This window comes from Gorilla gorilla, chromosome 4 (assembly GCF_029281585.2).
Source record: "Gorilla gorilla gorilla isolate KB3781 chromosome 4, NHGRI_mGorGor1-v2.1_pri, whole genome shotgun sequence".
Taxonomy (NCBI): Eukaryota; Metazoa; Chordata; class Mammalia; order Primates; family Hominidae; genus Gorilla; species Gorilla gorilla.
Window position 1 is genome coordinate 104,082,630 of NC_073228.2, and position 25,410 is coordinate 104,108,039.

The 25,410-nt window shown below is 34.8% G+C and overlaps 1 long non-coding RNA gene across 3 annotated transcripts in view; it reads right to left on the minus strand.

Moving 5' to 3' along the window:
• Positions 1 to 25,410, minus strand: part of LOC109026852 (uncharacterized) — a 472,799-nt gene that overhangs the window by 214,262 nt on the left and 233,127 nt on the right. The window contains exon 4 of one of the 3 annotated variants that reach the window (XR_010133910.1): positions 19,349 to 21,937. The exons of the other annotated variants lie outside the window; for them this stretch is intronic. This is a non-coding gene — a long non-coding RNA (uncharacterized lncRNA). Of the gene's footprint in view, positions 1 to 19,348; positions 21,938 to 25,410 lie in introns of those variants that run through there. 3 annotated transcript variants of the gene reach the window in all.

Below are 25,410 nucleotides of genomic sequence, written 5' to 3' on the forward strand. Positions count from 1 at the left end.
GAATTAAATGAACTATTGCAAGTTTTAATTAATATTATTTGTGTAAAACTTAAACCATAAATCACACTAATTTTGATATTTTACATATATACATAAAATGTATATTTTAATATTCTACAGTTCTAAATTCAGAAAGTACAAATAAAGGGCAAACTAGAATTTTTTGTTTTATTTTATTTTTTAAAGCTCTTTTTTTCCTATCCATCTTATCTTTAAATTAACATGTAGGGACTAAATCGATATCTTTCAGGGCTTTTGTTACCTTATCTTGATTTGGTGTCTCTGAACTAACAATGAAAATGCAGCTTATGTTTAGGTTTAGCTTTTCTATTTGAACCTACTAAAGGACAGAACTTAAATTTCTCCAGGCTATCATTCTCATTTAGATTTAAAAATCATTTTCTGTTAAAAAGAGGACATTTCTGCTGCCATCATTATTATTTTAAAAATTTTAGCCAATTCTTTCCAAAGTTATCTATCTTCTCTATAGGTTCTCTTTGCATGAATTTTAAATAATCTAAGATATTTTCCAAAAACCTTTGAAGGCTCTATAAATGTTAATCATTGTGACTTTCTGGGATTACTTGTATCAGTCTTGCTGAGGATTTAAGAGATTCCTTTTATTTATTCAAAGTCACATATTCTTTTAAAGTCTGTCTTTAGAAATAATAATAATAATGAGGTTTTCTTCATTGGAATAGTAGACATTTTGGATTTGGGAAAAATTTGTGTTTCCTTTAAGTATTTTTTAGACTAAATATCTCTTTTTTAACTGTTCTTCAGATATCATTTAATCTAGGTCCTACCCTGTCTGGGAAACACTCTGTTCATATTCATTTTTACCTAGGTAATATTAAAAGGTGGCATGTGGAGCTGAGCACTAACATTCCAAGAGTCTGATAGTGCAGAGTTTCAATGGGACTGCTATAATTTAGGTTTATGCTAATACAGCCTAAAGTCACTTTAGCCTTTGAACAAATCTTGCTGGAACATGTGATTTATCTGCCCAGGAAGACTTATAGAAATCAAATGTCTCAATCATTTTCAAACAGTGATAATTTTCTTTCAGTATTTTCCCCTTTGCTGACTCCCCTCTTCCACTATTTCTTTATGTTTTCTTCACACTCCTCATACCTCATAGATAGATAGATAGATAGATATAATTTTTTTTTTTTTTTTTTTGGTAGAGGCAAGGTCTCACTTTGTCACCCAGGTTGATTTGGAACTCAAGCAATCCTCTCGCCTGGTCTCTGGGATTACAGGTGCAGGCCACTGTGTCTGGCCTATAGTAATTGTTCTCTGTATTTATAAGTATTTGAAATTATCTTTATGACTTTGCTAAATGTTTTGTTGTTACTGTTTTCCTTTTTTAAAAAAGTTTTGTGAAAGATCTCACTTTGTTTTTTTTTTTTTGAGACAGTCTCTGTCATACAGGCTGGAGTGCAATGGTCTGATATTGGCTCACTGCACCCTCTGACTCCTAGGTTCAAGTGATTCTCCTGCCTCAGCCTCCTGTGTAGCTGGGATTACAGGCACCCACCACCACACCCAGATAATTCTTGTATTTTTAGTAGAGACGGGGTTTCACCATGTTGGTCAGACTGGTCTCAAACTCCTGAGCTCCAAATCTCACTTATTTTTAAATGAAGTAGATTGGAGAGAATCGTAGGGAGATTTTTTGGCTTCCCCTCTAAAGCTTGCACTTTATATTCTACACATTTGTTTCCTAGCTTGGATTACCTCTTTGCTGCCCTAAGTTCTTTATCTTGCTTCTCTCTTCATCTTAACTCACACTTGCCTATAAGCCCGTCCACCTAATGAGTAATCAAATAACACTTTCACTTAAACTTCATATTTTCTATCTGTACACATTTTAAGTTTAGAGAGATTTGGCTCTTTTAATACATTATGGTTTGAGGTATCATTTCTAAAACTACTTTTCAGAATTTCAAGAAAAAGACAGGCTGCTAATCAGAAACTGTAGACATTCAATAAAAGAAAATCATGTACATTAAATAAATGAAAGACAGAAGAATAACTACCTTTAATCAAGGAAAGAACAATGTCAGCATTTCCCAAGTCTTATTATCGTTTATGTTGCTCTCACTGGTGAGACCCTGAGAGTGTCCAGGAAGCCATCTCCTCTACCAAGTTTTAAAACAGTGCATCTTAACCTGACCTTGCTTCTTGTTAAGGAGTATCTAACGGTTTTAATTCCTAAATGTGTCAACACTGCAAACTATAAGAAAACTAGAATAAAAAAGAACACAATTCTATTAAACATCTTGTGTGTGGAAGTTTTATAGCAAGGAGAAAATTATAAATACTGCATCAAAAAGAAAATGAATAATGTATCCACTAATACATGAAAAACCATGAGGTCATATGTACAGAATTTGTACAAATTGAAAGGAAGAAGCAGAAGCAGGAACATACCAAAATAAAAATAATTATTTCTTATTGCTATTTATACTGGCGAAATGGAGCATCACACTGCATTGCTGTGACATAGATTTAACACTTTTGGAAATTAATGAATCTGCATTATGTAGCATGAGTTGTAATAATATTTAAAACTGACATAGTAACTTAGTATCTGATAATATGCCCGTGACTCCCTAATGCATAATCCTAGTTTAGCATCTATTATCATTAGCAGACTTATTTTATTGTGTGTTTGTTAGTGGGTTTATTGTCTTTGTTTCCCACTATTTCAATCATTTTACCCGACTGCTTTAATCCTCTTCACCTCCAAATCCACAAACAAACCCACACTTGATGCAAATTTGAATTGAGGGCTAGTGTTTTCTCCCCTTTTTATTTATTTCTTTTTTCTGCATTGAAATCAATGTTGGGCACATAATAGAAGCTCAGTTAATTTAGTTACAATTGCCCACATGTAAAAACAAACAGACGAACAAAAAACTACAATATGAATTTATTAATTTAAAACCAAATTTAAAAGTTAAAAATTTGAAAAACTACAAACATCCAAAATTTTGGAAATTAGAGCAAAAATGACAATAACCAATCAAATTAAACAAAAATATATAAACCACTTTGAGTATCAGCCAGTTTATTAGATGATGTCACTAAACTATATATTGAAAAATGCAAATTATATGTTATTGTATATAAAAATTAATATACAAGTGTATTATGAGGTGCATTAGAACTACATATAAAACAATTTGAAAGAAGAGTTCCAAATCTCATTAACTCATACAGCCCCTTGAGGTTCTTTTCAAAGCTATGATTCCAGAATAGTCAGCAAGCTCAGGGAATTCTCAGACAGCTAATGAAATTCATAGATACAATAAATATGATGAATATTACTTGTAATATGAAGGTAAGGCTACATTTTTAATTATCTGTATGTTTTTATTATCAAAACTGGGCAAAAAAGGGAAGACAAATTGTGTTATAAAATATATATACAATAGTAGAGCCTCAATTAGTTATTAACATATATTAGTTATTAAAATATACATTTTTATCTTATTTTGCATTTGTTCATTGTATATTAGAATGTAAAGTAAAGGTGGTGGAAATGTCAGATAAATTAACAAAGAGTATGAGATATTTAAAATAAAGGGATGGAGAAAAATCTACCAAGCAAATGGAAAGCAGAAATAAGCAGAGCTTGCAATCTTAGTTTCTGAAAAAACAGACTTTAAACAAACAAAAATAAAAAAAGACATTACATATTAATAAAGGGTACAATTGAACAAGATCTATCTATCTATCCTAAATATATGTATGCATCCTACACAGGAGCACCCAGATTCAAAAAGCAAGTTCTTAGAGAACTTCAAAGAGACATAGAGTGCCACACAACAATAGTGAGAGATTTATCACCCCACTGACAATATTAGGCAGACCACTGAGACAGAAAATTAACAAAGATATTCAGCACTTGAACTCAGCACTAGATCAAACAGATCTGATAGAGATCTACAGACCTCTCCACCCTGACACAACAGAATATACATTCTTCTCATAGCAACATGGCACAGACTCTAAAATATCACATGATCAGAAATAAAACCCTCCTCAGCAAATGCAAAAGAACTGAAATCAAAGCAGTCTGTCAAGTCACAGTGCAATCAAATTCAAAATCAAGACAAAGGAATTCACTCAAAACCATACAATTACAGGGAAATCGAATAGCCTGCTCCTGAATGACTTTCGGGTAAATAATGAAATGAAGGCAGAAATCAAAAAGTTCTTTGAAACTAATGAGAACAAAGATAAAATGTACCAGAATCTCTGGGACACAGCTAAGGCAGCATTAACAGAGAAATTGATAGCACCAAATGCTCACATCCAAAAGTTTAGAAAGATCTCAAATCAACCACATAACATCGCAACTAAAAGAACTGGAGAACCAAGAGCAAACAAATCGTAAAGTTAGCAGAAGACAAGAAATAACAGAAATCAGAGCTGAACTGAAGGAAATGGAAATGCAAAAACAATCCAAAAGATCAATGAATCCAGGAACTGGTTTTTTGAAAAAATTAATAAAATAGATAGACTGCCAGCTAGACTAATAAGAAAAGAGAGAACATTCAAATAAAAACTATCATAAATGACAAGGGGGATATTACCACCGACCCCACAGAAACACAAACAACCATCAGAGGATATTATAAACACCTCTATGCACATAAACTAGAAAATCTAGACCACGATCATCACTGGTATGTGAAGCTGACTCGACAAACACAAATCAATAAACTTGATTCATCACATAAACAGAACTAACGACAAAATGACATAATTATCTCAATAGGTGCATAAAGGCCTTCAATAAAATTCAAAATCCATTCATGTTAAAAAAAACTGTCAATAAACTCGGTATTGAAGGAACATACCTCAAAATAATAAGAGCCATCTATGACAAACCCACAGCCAACATCATACTGAATGGGTAAAAACTGGAAGCATTCCCTTTGAAAACTGGCAAAAGACAAGGATGCCCTTTCTCACTACTACTATTCAACATAGTATTGGAAGTTCTGGCCAGGGCAATCAGAAAAGAGAAAGAAGTAAAGGACATTCGAATAGTAAGAAGGGAAGTCAAATTATCCCTGTTTGCAGGTGACATGATCCTATATCTAGAAAATCCCATAGTTTCAGCCCCAAAGCTTCTTAAGCTGATAAACAGTTTCAGCAAAGTCTCAGGATGCAAAATCAATTTGCAAAAATTACTGACATTCCTATACAGCAACAACAACAGTCAAGCCAAGAGCCAAATCAGGAAGGAAGTCTCATTCACAATTGCCATAAAAAGAATAAAATACATAGGAATACAGCTAACTACAGAGGTAAAAGATCTCCCTTTCCTTGTCTTCTTGTAGAGACAAGGAGGACTACAAACCATTGATCAGAGAAATCAGAGATGACAGAACTGAAAGAAAAAACATTTCATGTTCTTAGATAGGAAGAATCAATATCCTTAAAATGGCCTTACTGCCCAAAGCAATTTATAGATCCAATACTATTCCTATTAAGCTGCCATTTATATTCTTCACAGAACTAGTAAAAGCTATTATAAAATTGATATGGGGCAAAAAAAAAAAAAAAAAAAATAGCCCGAATAGCCAAGCAATCCCAAGCAAAAAGAACAAAGCTGGAGGCATCATGCTACCTGACTTCAAATTACACCACAGGACTACAGTAACCAAAACAGCATGGTACTGGTACAAAAACAGACATATAGACCAATGGAAAGGAATGGAGAATCCATTAATAAGACCACACACTTACAACTATCTGACTTTTGACAAACCTGACAAAAACAAACAATGGGGAAAGGATTCCCTATTCATTAAATGGTGCTGGAATAACTAGCTAGCCATATGCAGAAGATTAAAACTGGACCCCTTCCTTACCATATACAAAAAAGAACTGAAGATGTATTAATGATTTAAATGTATCATCCCAGCATATAAGAACCCTGGAAGACAACCTAGGCAATACCATTCAGGACATGGGTATGGGCAAAGATTTCATGATGGAGATACCAAAAGCAATTGCAACAAAAGCAAAAATGGACAAATGGAATTTAATTAAGCAAAATAGCTTCTGCACAGCAAAGGAAACTATCATCAGAGTAAACAGACCACCTACAGAATGGGAGAAAATTTTTGCAACATATGCATTCGACAAAGGTCTAATATCCATCATTCATGAGGAACTTAAATTTTCAAGAAAAAACAATCAACCCCATTTAAAAAGCGGGCAAAGGACATGAACATGACCAGACACTTTTCAAAAGAAGATATACATGCAGCCAACAATCATATGAAAAAAAAGCTCAACATCACTGGTCATTAGAGAAATGCAAATCAAAACCACGATGAGACACTATCTAACACCAGTCAAAATGGCTGTTGTTAAAAAGTCAAAAAATAACTGATGCTGGTGAACACGCAGTGAAAAAGGAAAGCTTATACACTGTTGATGGAAGTGTAATTTAGTTCAACTTTTGTAGATGACAGTGTGGTGATTCCTCAAAGACCTAAAGACAGAAATACCATTCAGCCCAGCAATCCCATTACTGGGTATATACCCGAAGGAATATAAATTTTTCTGCCATAAAGACACCTGCACATATATGTTCATTGCAGCATTATTCACAATAACAAAAACATGGAATCAACCTAAATGTCCATCAATGATAGATTGAACAAAGAAAATGCAGTATATATACACCATTGAACACTATACAGTCATAAAAAAAGAATAAGATAATGTCCTTTGCAGGGACATGGTTGGAACTGGAAGCCATCATTATTAGCAAATTAACACAGAAACAGTACACCAAATACCACATGTCCTCACTTATAAGTGGGAGGTAAATAATGAGAACACATAGACACACAGAAGGGACAAACACAGACTGGGGCCTGTCAGAGGGTGGAGGGTGGGAGGAGGGAGAGGATGAGGGAAAATAACTAAGAGTACTAGGTTTAATACCTAGGTGATGAAATAATTTGTGTAACAACAACACCTCATGACACAAGTTTACCTATACAACAAACCTGCACATGTATCCCTAAACTTAACATAAAAGTTTAAAAAAGTATAAATTCTGATTGCATTTTAAACCAACAATTAAATAAAATCTCCACTCAGAAAGTTAAAAAAAATAAAAAATAAAAAAATAAAATCTGAAAATTATGCCTATAAACAAAACATTACTATAAAGACTTAGAAATTATTATAAGGTTAACTCAATAGAAATTTCACATATACACGTACACACATATATGTGTGTATGTATACTTAATGGTGAGCCAATGGTGATCATTGAAAACATTTATTTAAAACATCTAGATTTTAAGCAAAAACACTAAAAATAAATTGGCTCATAATTTTGGAGGGTAAAAATTTATTTGTATCCAAGGAATAACCTAATGTAAGTGAACAATTATAAAGACAAAAATACGCATACATTTTAGTTAATATTTTAAATTCTAGTCCAAAATTCAATTAAATCTTATAGAATACATCTGAATTTTTCTAAGTCTGAGTGCCCCCAAAGGTCAAAAGAAAATTCAGAGACTTCAGTCTCAAAATGATAAATTTCCGATATTTTTTCTGTTGCAATTAATGGATGTATTAGGAGTGATGTTTAACTTTACAAACTTTTTATTAAACTTTTTTATAAACTTTTATTTACCAAAATGTTTTGCCTAAAATAAATTGCATCTTATGTTTAATACTCTCCCTAACTCACTGATAAAAATGCTTTGTGTTATTCATAATATTGTCTCTATTAGATATTTTGTTATTTACTTATATGTTATTTGTCTCTCTGCCTCATAATTTTGGTTCTAAGAATGTTAGTCCAATTCAACATTTTAATGCCTAGAGTCTAGAATACTGTCTGGTTTATTTTAAGAACATAGTAAATGTTTGATTAATGACATTTACCTGGATCATATTCAAGTCATAGTACCGAGACTTTGTTTTTGTAAATTTATATTTATTATTCAATACAACTTAGTAACTAGGATGAAAAAAAGTAACACACTAATCACAATGAGAAAAATAAAAGTGTGACCATATCAAGTAAAGTGATAACACTATAATTATACTAAAGTGATATGGTTTGGCTGTGTCCCCACCCAAATCTCATCTTGAATTGGAACTCCCACAATTCCCATGTGTCATGGGAGGGACTCAGTAGGAGGTAATTGAATGATGGGGGTGGGTCTTTCTCATGATATTCTCATGATAGTGAATAAGTCTTACAAGATCTGATGGTTTTAAAAAGAGAGAGAGCTTCCCTTGCACAAGCTCTCTCTCTTTGCCTGCTGCCATTCATGTAAGTCGTGACTTGCTCCTCCTTTCCTTCCACCATGATTGTGAGGTTTCCTCAGCCATGTGGAACTGTAAATCCATTAAAACTCTTTCTTTTGTAAATTTCCCAGTCTCAAGTATGTCTTTATCCGCATTGTGAAAACAGAGTAATACACAAGGCGATGGAATTATGCACATTAGTGAAAATGAGTGAACGTTTTCTAAATCAATGGTATGAGTGAATCTCCCAACCATAACTTTAAATGAAAGCAGACAGACAGATAAATCATGAAAACTGGCAAATCTATACAATGGTAATAAAAGTCATAATACTGAGTGCTTTTGGGAAGGGTGATAATGACTGGAAATGCACAAAAAGGGACATGTGGGTACATTAATTTTCTATTTCTTATCAATCTTGTGGTTCCACAGCATATTAACTTTGAGACAATCTATTGAACTGAACATTGTGATTTGTGTACTTTTTTGTATGTATGCCATATTTCAATAGTAGTTCACTTTTTTAAAAGGGGTAGATTTTCTGAGATAGGATAAGAAACTATTTTTATATTTTATAAGTTGAAAAAGAAGCTATTTTGAAATCCTTGTTTAGGAGGTAGAGTTAGATAGCAGTAGGGTCAGTTCCTAAACATTGATCCTTAGAAAGTCATAATTTTGCTACAGAGAGAAAAAAGAGAAATGAGATCAAATTTCACATGACTAAAATGTGATCTTTAAAACTACATTGAAATGCATGCTTAGCTATATATTATTCATTTCTAAACGTAAGTGAAAAGTAAATACACTTGATTGCAGTAACTGAAAAACATATACATCAAAGTGACATGATCTTGAATTGAAACCACATTTACTTAGTCTCTCTTGTTTCATATACCAAAAACATCAGAAAAGGGAACAAAGCACTGCAATGTCTTTATAATTACCTTGTTATTATTTTTAAATATAGTAAAATTAGACTTTTATTCATTACAAAACCACAGATTTGATATGTTAATTGGCCTCTGGTTTTATCCCAAATAAAATATCTAATTAATTTAGGAAGTACTTTTATCCATGCTATATTGTCATTCGTATTAGCCTAAAGTGCAAATAAGCCTATCACTAAAGTGGGAGTCATTATTTGTCCATTAAATAGAGAAGTGAGAAAAAAAGGACATCAAATAAAAAAGGAAATTATTTAATGCAATAAGTCATCTGCTATTACTTGATTTTATTTGTTTGTTTTTGTTTTTCCAGTAACTTACAGGGCCAAGGATACAACTCAGAGTGGGCCAGAGGAATTTTGTCTTATTTCGTCAGATGCGAAGTTGATTCAGATTACCAGGTCTCAGGAGAATGTAAAAGGACAGGCGTACAAAATGCAAGCCAGTGTAGAAGAAAATTGAAGATACTCACGGGTTTCAGTAACTTAAGCAGGGGAAAAAAGGCATCCCTACACTCAGGTTTAAATACAAAATTTCAACTTTCCTATAATTTAGTAACATTTAGTTTGATTTATGGCAAGTGCTATTAAAATTCTATTTCAACAGTTTTGTGACCAGTGAGTTTTCAGAAATCTTTCTTTCAGACATTACCAGGAGTTCAGGAATACAGAAATAGGATGGACAATAGGCTACCAAAGACCGTATTTTATACGAATTGATCATGAAACTTATGGAGAGGCAAACATTTGGAGATTTGGAAATTTCTAAAATGGGTTTTTACACATGAATGCAAAAACAGAATAAGTTTTAAATGAATGATAGTACATATCAATTTCATGTTGATGTTATCCAATTGACCATCCTTCTAAATTTTAATTCACTTAATTCTATTTTTGGTATGCTATATATGACTTTCATGCAACTGTCCACAGCTCATAAAAGGCAATAGGATAATCAAAAACTATGACTGTTAGTTAAAGCATTTGTGAGAAAAAATATTAGCAGTTATTTAAAAAACATATAATTTCTAATATAGAGAATATGCAATTTATGAATAGTTATTTTAAAATTTGCAATATAGAATTACATAGATAATGAAATCATATCCTTTAATGGTCTGCTAATATATTTCTCTGGTCCTGTAGGACTTACAGATTGTTAAGAAATATTGTCCACACTTCCTTGACCAATACAATCAGCTCCTCTCACTATTTCTAACTTCAGGTGTGATGGAAGGCAACATAAATTTTCAAGAAACACAATGTAATTTATTACCAATTGCAATTGGTTCTGGTTTAAAAATTCAGTTCTAGTATTTGGACCTCAATGAAGGAAGCAGCATTGCATTGTGATTGAGACTCTGGACTCTACAGCTAAATAGCTTGATTTCATACCCCAGCTGTTTCTTTCACTATCTGTGTGGCCCTGTGTAATTCACTTAGTCTTTCTGTACCTCAGTTTCCTCATTTGTAAACGGGGTATGTAAAAATAATTCTCTCTCATAGAGTTATATAAAAATAAAATGGATTCCTCATTATATAGTTGTAAGATGCTCAGAATCAAGCCTGGCATGTTTGAGTATTACATTTATAAATTTAAAAAATAATTATATAGCTCCATTTCCCACTTTATTTCAATTCATTCTGGGATGAATCAGTGCCCCGGTGGCTGCCTACCCTCTCTAGAGCTGCCATTCTTTTTCCTATAACTTTAAAAAGGTAGACCAGGCTCCACTATTGTGCCTGTGATATACACAATTGGCCACTAAATATTTCTTGGGTCTCTATTACACTCTGTCATCATGTTCTTTCTGCCTTTCAAGAGTCCTATAATTCCTTTTTAATCTCCCACACGTTATCTGATTTGCATGATTTACTGATCTATTATATATTTTATGCTGCCAAGTAAATCTATTGATCTATCTACAATCATTTTTTGAACACCCTCTACATGACAACTACTGAGCTAAGTGATTTATTCTTATTCAGTCCTCACAGTAGCATTTAGGCGGTAGAACTTATCATTATATCTAGTTTACAACTGAGAACAGTGAGGCCTAGAGAAGTTAAGAAATGTGCCCAAAGTTATACAGCACGTGTTAGGCAAAGATCGCATATGAACGCATTTGGCAACTATGTGATCAAGTTTTCCCTGGAAGACCAAAGTGGCTAAGTCTGAAACAAAGGCAAGTACCCTATGGTCTGATTCCCCTTGTGGAAAAGCCCGCCTCTCAAATCTCCTCCCATCATTACTAGTGATCCTACACTAATGATAGTGGAAGAATTTACTATCGTATTCCTGGGACAAAAAAAGGTGGCAGGAGCTGCCTGAAAAAATTCCAAAGAAATATTAAAAGCCATTTTTCTTGTCATTAGTGTATTTAAACTTGTCGAGCTCCCACTTTTAACAGGTATTTGTTGTATCCCAGCCTTATTTAAAAGTTAAAATAGTCACCAGACTCTCAACTAAAGAAGTATGCTAAAACTATTGAATTGATTAGCAATTCAATTTGTTTTCTTAATATTCATCAATTAAATTTCTAAACATATATGACAATTGCCTATAAATTAAGCATTATTCTCTGTTTGGCATTAAGGAGAGCTTTTTTTTAAAAAATAACTTTATTTGCATTTCACCAATTGAATGTTTTAAAATAGTGTTGATAAAATCATGTTTTTTGTGTGTATTTTGATATGTAGGGTTCATACTAGCCAGCTCATGTAAAAAGGAGAAAATTATTGTCGGTAGATTGTGTAACATAATGTGTTATTCAGAAAGTAGAAATAAGCTCCTAGTCAGGGTGATGAAGAGCAAGACATTGTATTTCAAAAGCCCTAAAAGGAATGAAATAAAAACAAAGTATTAGAAAAAAAAGAGTACCAGTATGATCGGAGACACTTAGGGGGAAAAAAAGGATTTTAAACCTTCTTACACTTCCCTCTTATATCTGAATATAGGTTAAAATGTATTATAAATTCAGTTTTGTATTCATGCCTGAAAAACAAATTAAATTATAATAAGTAAACCCAGGTAAAACAGCCCAAGAAGGGAGTAGGAAGTTTGTCATTTGTTGTTTGCTGTCTCAGCTCAGAATATGCAGTCTCGAATCAAGGTGCATCAAATATCATTCCACCATAGCATCAATTCTGGATTAAAGACCTCATAGAAATGGACTATTCTCTGCAGATTCCAGATCACCATTTAGGTATGCATAATAAATATACACCTGACAATAATCTAATGAATAATAACAACATAATTAAATTATTCCAAGACCTTTATTATAGCAACCTGGCAATGATGCAGCCCAAGTCTTTTGGATTTCTCAGGTACCTTTACTGAATATCCCACCTTATTTGGGACACCACATCATATGTTTTAAAGAAATATTATTGATGAAATTTGCTTAATTTTTTTCCAACAAGAATTTTGTATTACTAAGTTTTATTCACATGCAAAGACACTGTATTCTCTTACTTATATAAATAAAAATTATAGATCAGGAGGCAGAACAAGATGGCAGAATAGAAAGTTCCACCAATTGTCCCCCTCACCCCCTACAAGAACGCCAAGTTAATAACTATCTTCAGAAAACATAAGAACCAAACATAAGGTGAGCACGAATTGTACCTGTTTTTAACTTCATATCACTGAGAGAGGCACTGAAGAGATAGGAAAAAAGGTTTGGAATCACCTCACTGATGCTACTACTCCCCCACCCCAGGCAGCAGCAGCAAGGTGCTCAGAATATCTGGGCACTGGGGGAGAGAGAACCCACCCTTTATGAGGCATTGAACTCAGTGCTGTGCTATTAGAACAGGAAGGAAAACCAGATCAAACTTAGCTGATGCTCTCACACAGAGGGAGCATTTAAACCAGCCCTAGCCAAAAAGGAATCACTAATTCTAGCAGTATCACTCCACCTATAACAACAGGCCGCACAGCTCACAGATCCAAGAGAGATCTTATTCTTCCACTTGAGAAGAGGAGAGGGAAGAGTGGGGAGGACTTTGTCTTGCATCTTGGATACTAGCTCATCCACAGCAGGATAGGGCAACAGTCAGAGTAATGAGGTCTCCACTCTAGCCCCTAGCTCTCAGATGACACTTCTAGACACACCCTGGGCCAGAAGAGAAGATGCTGCCTTAAAGGAAAAAACCAGTCCTGCCGGCATTCATCATTCACCAACTAAAGAGCCCTGGGCCCTGAATAACCAGTAGTGATACCTAGGTACTACATTAAGGGCCTTGGGAGAGTCTCTGAGACTTGATGACTTTTCAGGTGAGACTCAGCATATTAGCAGCAATGGTGGCTATGGGGCAAAACTCCTTCTGCTTGAGAAAATCAGGGGGAAAAGTAAAGGGGATTTTTGTCTTGCACCTTAGTTAACAATACTGCCACAGTGGGGTAAAACACCAAGTGGGCTCTTGGGGTCCCTGATTCCAGGATTTGACTCTCTGATGGCATTTCTAGACATGCCCTGCCTGGGTCAGAGGGGAGCCCACTGCCCTGAAGGGTGAGTCTCAGGCCAGGCAGCATTCACCACAAGCCAACTTAAGAGACCTTGGGCCTTAAGGGAACATGGGTGGTAGTCTGACAGTATTCCTTGTGGCCTGGGGTGGCAGTGGCTACAGGGGGAGGCTCCTCTGCCGTTGGCAAAAGGAGGGGTAGGGAAAGAGTGGGAAGGTCTGAGTCTTGTGGTTTGAGTGCCCACTCAGCCACAATACAATAGAATACCAAGTAGTCTTCTAAGATCTTTGACTCTAATCTGTGATTCCCAGATGACACTTCTGGACTCATCTGGGGCTTGGGGGACCTCGCCCCCCATGAAGGGAAGACACAAGTCTATCTGGCTTTGCCACTTGTTGATTGTAGAGCCCCAGGGCCTTGAGTGAACATAGGCAGTAGCCAGGGAGTGGGTACATCAGGCCTTCTGTGAGACCCAGTGCTGTGCTGGCTTCAGGTCTAATCCAGTCAGTCATAGTGGTGGTGGCCACAGGGGTGCTTGTGTCACTCCACCCCCAGCTTTAGGTGGCTCAAAACAGAAAGAAGAGAGAGAGAGAGAGAGAGAGAGCGAGAGAGCGAGAGACTCTATATGTTTGACATAATGTAAAGGAAGAGAAAAAGAGTCTCTGCCTGGTAATTCAGAGAACTTTCCTGGATACTCTTCAAGGCCATCAAGGTGGTGCATCTCTGAGTTTGCAAGAACAACAACATTATTGGGTTTGGGGTGCTCTTTAAAGCAGAAATAGCTTAGATCACAAAACTCAAGTCCTTGAAAATATCTGGAAAACCTTCCCAATAAGGATGGATAAAAAATAAGCCCAGATAGTGAACACCACAATAAATATCTAACTATTCAATGCCCACACATGGAAGAACATCTGCTGGCTTCAACGCCATCCAGGAAAAAACAAACACACCAAATGCACACATAAGGCACCAGGGAGAAACAGAGATCCTGGAAATCTCCTGGATAAACAGAAATATGTCATCTTTCAGACAGAGAAATCAAAATACCTGTGTTGAGGAAACTCAAAGAAATTCAAGATAAGAGACAAGAAATGCAGAATTCTATCAGCTAAGGTTAACAAAGAGATTAAAAACATTGAAAATAATGCAGCAGAAATTCTGGAGTTAATGAATGCAATTGGCATTCTGTAGAACTCATAAGAGTCCTTTAATAGCAAAATGGATCAAGCAGAAGAAAGAATTAGTGAGCCTGAAGATAGGCTATTTGAAAATACACAGTTAGAGGATACAAAAGAAAAAAGAATAAGAAAACTATGAAGCATGACTACAGGATCTAAAAAAATAGCCTCAAAAGAGAAAATCTAAGAGTTATTGGCCTTAAAGAGGAGGTAGAGAAAGACACAGGGATAGAAAGTTTATTCAAAACAATAATAAGAGAACTTCCCAAACCTAGAGAAAGATATTAATATCCAAGTACAAGAAGGTTACAGAACACCAAGCAGATTTAACCCAAAGAAGACTACATCAAGGCATTTAATAATCAAACTCCCAAAGGTCAAGGATGAAGAAGGGATCCTAAAAGCAGCAAGAGAAAAGAAACAAATAACATACAATGGAGCTCTAATTGATCCGGCAGTAGACTTTTCAGTGGAAATCTTATGATGGGAAAGAGTGGCATGAAATGTCTAAAGAGCAGAAGAAAAAAACATCTTTTATTCTAGAATGGTATATCTGGCAAAAATGTTCTTCTAACATGAAGGAGAAATGTCCCAGACAAACAAAAGCTGAGGATTTCATCAATACCAGACACACCCTACAAGAAATGCTAAAGAGAGTAAGTACTTCAACCTGAAAGAAATAGAAATTAACAAGAAATAAATAATCATCTGAAGGTACAAAATTCAATGGTAATAGTAAGTACACAGAAAATCACAGAACATTATAACATTGGTACTGTGGTCTGTAAACAAGTTTTATCCTAAATAGAAAGACTGAATGATGAACTAATCCAAAGTAATAAGTATAACAACATTTCAAGACATAGTCATTAGAGTAAGAGATAAATAGAAACAACAAAAGTTTAAAAAGTTGGGGGACAAAGTTAAAGCAAGTTTTTCTTGGTTATCTTTTTGCTTTTTTGTTTATACAAATAGTGTTAAAAATGTTATCAAGTTAAAATAACTGGTTATAAGATTGCATTTGCAAGCCTCATCTCATGATAATCCCAAAACAAAATTAAAAAAAAAACATACAATGGAAACAGAAAAAATAAAAAGCAAGGCTTGGCACTGTGGCTCGCACTGTAATCCTAGCACTTTGGGAGATGGGTGGATTACCTGAGCTCAGGAGTTTAAGATCAGCCTGGACAACATGGTGAATCCCTGTCTTTACTAAAAATATAAAAATTAGCCAGGTGTGGTGGCACACACCTATAATCCCAGCTACTCAGGAGGCTGAGGCATGAGAATCACTTGAACCCAGGAGGTGAAGGTTGCAGTGAGCTGAGATCACACTAATGAACTCTAGCCTGAGCAACAGAGTGAGACTCTGTCTCAATAAAAAATAAAATAGAAAGCAAGAAACTAAATCATATCACCAGAAAAAAAATCACCTTCAGTAGAGGAAGATAGGAATAAAAAAAAGAAATAAAAAGATCACAAAACAACCAGAAAACAAATAAAAACATGGCAGGAGTTAGTCCTTACTTATCAACAACAGCATTAAATGAAATGTACTAAACTTTCTAATCAAAACACATAAACTAGCTGAATGGATGAAAAAACAAGAACCATTGATATGTTGCCTACAAGAAACACATCACCTGTAAAGACACATAGAATAAAAATTAAGGGATGGAAAAAGGTATTACATGCCAATGGAAACCAAAACCAAACAGGCATCAGTATGCTTACACAGAATTGATTTCAGGATGAAACTATGAGAAGAGACAAAGAAGGTCACTCTATAATGAAAAATGGGTCAATTCAGAAAGAGAATATAACTATTTTAAATATATATGCACCCAACACTGGAGCATCCAGATATAGAAATAAAATATTGTTAGAGCTAAAGAGATAGAAAGGACTCAATACAATAATAGCTGGAGACTTCAATACCCCATTTTTAGCATTGGACAGGCCTTCCAGACAGAAAATCAACAAACATCACATGTAACCTGCACAATAGACCAAAAGGATTTAATATATACTTACAGAACATTTCATGCAAGGGCTGCAAAATACACATTCTTTTTCTCAGCACATGGATCATTCTCAAGCCTAGCCCATATGTTAGGTCACAAAACAAGTATCATAAACATTCAAAAATTTAAAATAATGTCAAGCATTTTCATGAACTACAATGGAATGAAACTAAAAATTAATAAGAAGAGGAGTTTTGGAAACTATACAAATACATGGAAACCAAACAATATGCTCCTGAATGACCAGTAGATCAAGGAGGAAATTAAGAAGAAAGTTGAAAAATATCTTGAAAGAAATGATAATGGAAATATGACATACCAAAACCTATGGGATACAGCAAATGCAGTACTCAAAGGGAAGTTTATGGCTATAAATGGCTTCAAAACTGAAGACAAACTTCAAATAAGCAATCCAACAATGCATCTTAAAGAACTAGAAAAGCAAGAGCTAACAAAACACCAAATTAATAGAAGAAAAGCCATAATAAAGATTATAGCAGAAATAAATAAAATTTCAATAAAAACATACAAAAGATCCATTAAACAAAAAGTGGGTTGAAAACTTAAAGCTGACAAATCTTTAGCAAACTAACTATGAAAAAACAAATAGAAGATCCAAATAAATAAAATCAGAAATGAAAAAGGAGACATTATGACTAATACTACAGAAATTCAAAGGAACATTAGTGGCTACTATGAGCAACTCTATGTGAATAAATTGGAAAATCTTGAAGAAATGGACAAATTCCTAGGTACATACAACTACCAAGATTGAACCAGGAAGAAATCCAAAACCTGAACAGGCCAATAGCAAGCAACCTGTTGAAGCTGTAATAAAACATGTCCCAGTAAAGACAAGCCCAGAACTTGATGGTTTCACTACTGAACTCTATCAAACATTTAAAGAAACACTAATGCCAATCCTACTGAAACTATTCTGAAAAATAGAGGAGGAGGGAATACTTCCAAACTCATTCTATGAGGCCAAAATTACCCTGATACCAAAACCAGAAAAAGACATATCAAAAAAGAAAGAAAACTACAGGCCAGTATCTTTGATGAATGATATTGTCTCACCCCAGTTACGATGACTTATATCTAAAAGACAGGCAATAACAAATGCTGGTAAAAATGTGGAGAAAGGGGAAATCTCATACACTGTTGGTGGAAATGTAAATACGTACAACCATTATGTAGAACAGTTTGGAGGTTTCTCAAAAAACTGCAAATTGAGCTACCACATGATCCAGCAATCTCACTGCTGGATATTTATCCAAAAAAAGGAAATTAATATATTGAAGAGGTATCTGTAATCCCATGTTTGTTGCAGCTGTTTACAATAGCTAATATCTGGAAGAAAACTTAGTGTCCATCAACAGATAAATTTTAAAAAATTTGGTACTTATACACAATTGAATACTATTCCGACATTAAAAATAATGAGATTCAGTAATTTTCAACAACATAGATGGAACTGGAGATCATTATGTTAAGTGAAGAAAACCAAGTACAGAAAGACAAACATCACATGTTCTCACTTATTTGTGGGATGTGAAAATCAAAACAATTGAGCTCATGGACATAGAAAGAAAAGGAAGGTTACCAGAGGTGGGGAAAGATGGCTGGAGGGGAGGTGGGGATGGTTAATGGGTACAAAAAAATAGAAAGAATGAATAAGACCTACTCTTTGATAGCACAGTAATGTGATAGTAGTCAATAATAGTAAATAATAATGGTACATTTTTAAATAACTTAAAGAGTATAATTGTATTGTTTGTAACTCAATGAATAAATGCTCGAGGCAATAGATACCCGATGTTTCATGATGTACTTATTTCACATTGCATGCCAGTATCAAAACATTTCATGCACCCCATAAATATATATCTACCTGCATTGTACCCACAAAAATTAAATATAGTATGAAAAATAAAAAGTGTAAATACAAATTTTAAGCTAATTATCTTTCAACACATTCACAGACTTTACAGTCTTCAGGACACTTGATTACAAGGAAATATATTTAGTACATGTATTTTGTAGTAGAATTAGTCACTGTTTAAAACTTTTGCAGCATGTTCAACACTCTACCTTAAATCCATTTTAGCAATTTTTCCTATAGCCCATTTTATATTTGGTTAGTTTTTCAAGAAAAGTCAGCAAAGATAGATATTCTCTCCTAATTCTACTGTTTCCCTACTCTACTATCATCCTACTCATTATTTTAAGGCTGTTGGCATCAATTCCGTGCTTTTTGTTTTTGTAGACATTTTATCACAGACAATAGGCAAGATTTTACTCTTTCCACAGTCTCTAGAGAAAAACCTTCTGTAAGGAAGCCCAATTTTTTATCCTGTTTATCCAGGAGGTTGTGGAGGTAGAGAAGGTGAAAAAAAATGCTCCGCCAAAGGTTCTGAATTCCCGGAGCTGATGACCATCACTGTTCCTGCACAGCTCAGTTGAGTCCTAGCTCAGTTTGGGCCAGCTCTGAGCCCCTAGACAGGGCACATAGGTGTGTGGTGGTTCCCCTGCTGGGTGGGGGTGGGGCTGTTGCCAGTGGCAGCAGCATCAGGCAGTTTATTCTCAGACTTGGGAGAATGCATGCGTTGGTTTCCTTTGTCCTGGCGGCAGGCTCCTTCATCTGCTAGACCACCTGTTTCCTGGTGTGCAGGGTGCTGCGTGGCCTCAAGTGTTATAAACCTGGCTGGCCACATTACTGGGTCCAGCCAGCACTGTGACTCTGCAACCCTTTGGGTGGATGTGGGGGATGTTAGTGAGGCCCCAGGAATATACAGACACAGAAACTATTGGACCACAGGGAAAATTGAAATACAGTTTGGCACTGCACTGAAAATGGTGCCATGCTCGAATAGCTTGGCTTTTGTGGCTAACATTCAGCATGAATTTCCTCTCTGGAACAATGTAGTCACGTGTGCTCTGGTCAGCCCACTATACTAAGCTTAGGGCCTCTGAGGGTCGAGGGCCTTTTCTGTAACTAGGACTGCCGGTGTCTGTGGCGGGAATATGAACTGCTGAGGATCTCCGGCTTACATTTTCTCTATAATGTAAGTCCCTCCTGGCTCCAAGCCAATCCAGCCAGTTGTCTTGATTCCCTGTGTATGCCGCTATCTCCTGCTTCTGTGCCTCACATTGTCCCTATCGCTTCCTTGGTGGATCCCAGCATTCTCCCCTAGATGCTTTATTTTTCATATGGTTATCTACTTGCTACTTGCTGTCTTGGTTCTTCTTTGTGGAGGAGGCAAGACCTGGACACATCTAGTTAGCTGTCTTGATCTAGAAGATTCTGTTTTTATATGTAATATATTGCCCACACATTTCTTATTTCTTTAAATATATTTATGTCAATTAACAATTGTTCCATCAGTTCCGTTAATTTTGTTTACATTGTTATAAATTTAATATGTTGTTTTTCTTATTTGTATTTGCATTTCCCAGCTTATTATGATTTTCAACTGAGTTTATTATCAGAAGTAGTATTCTGTTAAGCTAGCAATCTTTTTTAAAAAAGTATGATTTGAGGTATTTTCTAATTTCTGCGGGCTTAAATACCCCTCGACGACAGATGTCAGGCAATCATCATCACTCTATTCAGAGCTGGGAAGAGTGGCGTAGTCAAGTATGAGAAATGGGTACAAATGAGTTCCTTCACACCACCAGATTATTTACACTAACACATTAAATAGATTGAGGAGGGAGAAGGCTAGGAACAAATTTTGCCTTTCTAGTGATTTGGAGGGAGGAGGCAGTCAGCCTTGGGATGAGGATCCCTAACTCTCAAAAGATCTAGTAAGAATCCTATCCCTTTGCTTTTACTCCAGCAGACAATTTCTCTCTTCAAGTAGTCATCATTAAATTCTTAGAAATACGAAGCCTTGAAAGAAAACAGCCACCTTCAGTTTGCATTATAATATCCCAAAGATGAAAGGAAGAATATAAATTTGTAGATGGGGAACTCAAGTATAGTTTTTATCAGTCAGGTGTTAAGAGTCATGTATTTATTATTAAAAGATAATGATCATATGAGGAAGTGGCCAGAGCCAATCTTCAAAACTTCTCTTCACTCAGTACTACTCTTACTGCTGCCCTCAGATGTGTTTCACCCTAGGATGCAACCAGGAACCCTTTCCCCAACTTACGACACAGACACAGACACACACACACACACACACACACACACACTCACAAGAACCTTTTTCTTTCTTCATTTTTTTATTTCTTTTCTTTTCTTTTCTTTTCTTTTTTTTTTTTTTTTTTGAGATGGAGTTTCTTTCTTGTTGCCCAGGCAGGAGTGCAATGGTGTGGTCTCAGCTCACTGCAACCTCTGCCTCCCGGCTTCAAGTAATTCTCCTGCCTCAGTCTCCCAAGTAGCTGGGATTACAGGCGCTCTCCACCATGGCTGGCTAATTTTTGTATTTTTTGTAGAGACCGGGTTTCACCATGTTGGCCAGGCTGGTCTCAAACTCCTGACTTCAGGTGATCTACCTGCCTTGGCCTCCCAAAGTGCTGGGATTACAGGCGTGAGCCACTGTGCTCGGCACAGAACCTTCATTTTTCAAATGTTTCTAACATTTTGTTGTTTTTGTAAATAATTATTATCTTGTATGCTTCTTCTCCCTCATTTACTTAGATTCATCAATGTTGATCCTGAGGGAAGAAGCTTGCAAATCTTCAAAACTTCTCCCCAGAGCATCTTATCATTTATATATAGCTAAACTCTTGTGAATTGCACTCTGACATGGCTTTGAAGCAGGGTATATCTGTGAAAATTAGATATAATTTATTTATCTTGTCTACTGATGGCTTTTCACTTTATGGGTATTAACAGAAGTTTAAAATTCAACTAACAGACAAATAACAAATTAAATCAAATTCAGCTGTTATTTCGCATTTTATAACAAAAAAGGGATAATCATGATTGCCATAAGTAACGAAAATAAGAAAATGGCCTTTGATTTCTTCTTCCCACAGTCTTTTGCCTTGAAGTTGCCTGTATGTTGAAAAGAAAATAACTTATTATAGACTCAAATATAAATCAAAATAAATGTTGCAGCATAGTTTTACCAAAATATCCTGTGTGCAAATCCCTTACTAATTTAACTAGGTATCTAGAGCTATGTGGATATTGGGAACAACTGAAAGTATTTATAAAACTGAAACACCTGAGGAAGATAATTATATCGTACACATGCATGAAGGCTTCATCTTTTACCTAAAAGACTATTTACTAGAACTTTTAAGAATCTTGAGATTAAGCAATAATAATGTGTACAGAATCATTTTATGGAAGGTTGGATGTAAAAGCTCTTCTCAGAAATTTCCCACAAATTTGAAAACAGAATAATTATCTTGTATGGTAACAAAGTGATTCATCTCCTTGAATACAGCTGCATGGAAAATTGCTGAAATTGAGACATTTGAATATCAGACTATTTTCTTAATTTTTATGAGTAGAAAGTATATTTTAAATATATTTCCTTGCATAAATCATATATGTCCTTTTAAATAATAAAATAGTAATGTTGGTATTTAATTCATTAGAAATATCTTATAAATATCAATTTATACATTTGGTAGAGCAGGAAGTAACTATTTAATTATATATAATTAGAAAAAGTGAAAAATATTCAAGAATCAGAGGGTACTCAAAGGTGTGTTTACATTATATTGTCTTTGCATCTATAACAGCAGACACATACCTCTATGAACCAAAAAAAACTTTGATTTGCAACTCAGTGATTAAGCAGTTCCCTCTAGGTGAAAACTACTCATTCACTTTTATATTTTCAATATCTAACTTTAAAATATTCTAATTAATTTTTACAAATTCTAAATTTTCATATGTCTATCTGTCATTGTTTAATAAAATTGCAGTGGTTCAAATGAACCCCACCTATGAAAACAAACTGAGTGCTCGTGTGGTTTATTTTTAATATGCACAAAATGGTCAAAATGTCAGCATATCATACTTACATTAATATTTTAGTCAAATTTTTACATTAAACATATTAATCAATTCTGTCTTCTACAAAGAAATTTTCCGGTATGGAGGATCTATACCTTCTATTTTTGAGTAGTACCACTTTTTTTCACTCTAAAGAATAAATAATGCTTTTTATAAACCAGGAAATTCTACTGAAAGGTATAGACTAAGTTCAACAGAGTAATCTTCATCCACAAGATACATTTTTGAAAAACAGAAACATACTTTGTCTAAAAGTAGAAAAAAATGAAACCAGTAACAATGGCAAACAGGCTGATTAACCTTTTCCATAGGCAATGCCCAAACTTGCTTCTAGTGCAAATAAGATCAGTTTATTATTGAATTCACAGCTTCATAGAAGTGTTAGAGAATTATTAGAGCATGGATAATATTCACACAAAGCTAAAAAGTATTCAATATTCCCCGTTGACTTTTGTTCCTTTCACTTTAGAGATTCTACTCAGAATTTTATACATTAAATAATGTTTGTGAAATAATGTAAGCTTCACAGGGACCATATTATTTCATTGCAAGACATTAAGTCATAAATCTTCAACATGGTCTAGCATCTATAGCTTTATAGGGAAAAGCTTCCTTGGAAATAATTCTATTCTCCTGCTTAGTAGCAAAAAAACACCAGCACTTATATGCATGATGTTTCATAAGCACTGATGAATAATGTTGGAATTACTGAAGTAAAATTATAAGTTTTCAGACTATCATAAGCTTACATTATTTTCTCATGTATCATAGAAAGTATTACTTGTAAAAATTCCTTATGTTTAATAACCTAAAATGTCTATATTTACTTCAAGATGTTTAAGTGCTTGAATTTTAAAACAAAAAAATTAAGTTTATAATAAGACAATTTTATTTTAAAATCTAATAGTAAGACAGTGGCATGGATTGCAATCAAGAACAACACAGTAATTTTTCTATGACTTCAAATGATTAGATAAGCATAGTATGAACATAAGAATTGTCATGCTAGTACTATACAATTTTAAACTGGAAGTTTTGACTGGTGCCCTAAAACACATATAAGATATCAAAGTGAGATGGGCAAACAAAAATGAAAATTTATGAAGGAAATCAATTGGAAGCATTTCGGTGGCTCTTGAAATCTCTCATTAACTTTAAGCATATGAAAGCATTAAAGAGATTTTATGCAACGAAAATTAATGGAAAATGTGTTTGTAGAAAGAGTTACTACTTTGCTATGAATTCCAACCCTCACAAGAAGGAGAGAAAAGAGTTTGTACGCGCCTCTCACCGTAAGAATAATGAAAAAGGCAACAGTGAGACAGCTTAACAGTAGTGATACTTGCCACCCGCATTTAATGGGATCCTTTGGACTTGCGTCTGACACTCATGCCTAAAGAATCTTTTTGTTTGTTTTTGTTTCATTTTGAGATGAAGTCTCACTCTATGGCCCAGGCTGGAGTGCAACGGCACAATCTTGGTTTACTGCAACCTCCACCTCCCGGGTTGTTCAAGCGATTCTCCTGCCTCAGCCTCCCAAGTAACTGGGATTACAGGCACACGCCATCATACCTGGCTAATTTTTGTATTTTTAGTAGAGACGAGGTTTCGCCATGTTGGCTAGCCTGGTCTCGAACTGCTGACCTCAGGTGATCCATCTGCCTCAGCTTACTAAAGTGCTGGAATTACAGGCATGAGCCATCCCACCGACTATGCCTGAAGAATCTAAGACTAGATTCTGCCACCATTGGACTATGGTAATACATAAGATAGAGATAAAGATGTAAGGGACAGAGCGAGATCAAGAGCAAGAGCGAGAGCGAGAGAGAGAGACAGAGAGAGAGAGACATTTTAGGAACTAACATCATCAACAAGATGGCAAATTGTATTTCCAATGGACTGAGATGAGTCATATAGAAAATAATTCTATATTAAAATTTTATATTTAGTCCCTAAAGATCTTCTGATGACAGGAACCAGTGAGGAAACTCCTCAGGAGGTGATGAAAGAGCAGCAGCGAGAGTATAAAATCTATATTGTCTGAAATGGATGTTGTGGGTAGAGGAGAACAGTAGAGAACCTCTAAAAAGCCATAAAATGTCCTACATGAGAATCAGTTTTAAATCCTTCCTGATTAGTGTTTAACTCACACCTTAAGTAACTACAACTTAAGTAAGTCTCTATTTTCACCTATTTGATACCCACGTTCTCAACCCTAGAATGGTCAAAAATCATGAGAAGCAGGCCAGAAGAAAAGGAAATTATTCACAACCTTCATCTCATCTGCCATTAGCATAAATATACCCCACATGAATATGACCCATCAGGGAGAGTGAAGAATGTTTAAATCAAAACCAAATTGTAGTTATAATTAATTCATGAAACTGGAGATTTTACTTAATTGAGACTTATTTTTGGATTTAAAATAAGAGAAAGACTATTCATTATTTTAGAGTAATTATAAAAGTCATTATTCCTCCCAAAGATTTTATGCACTG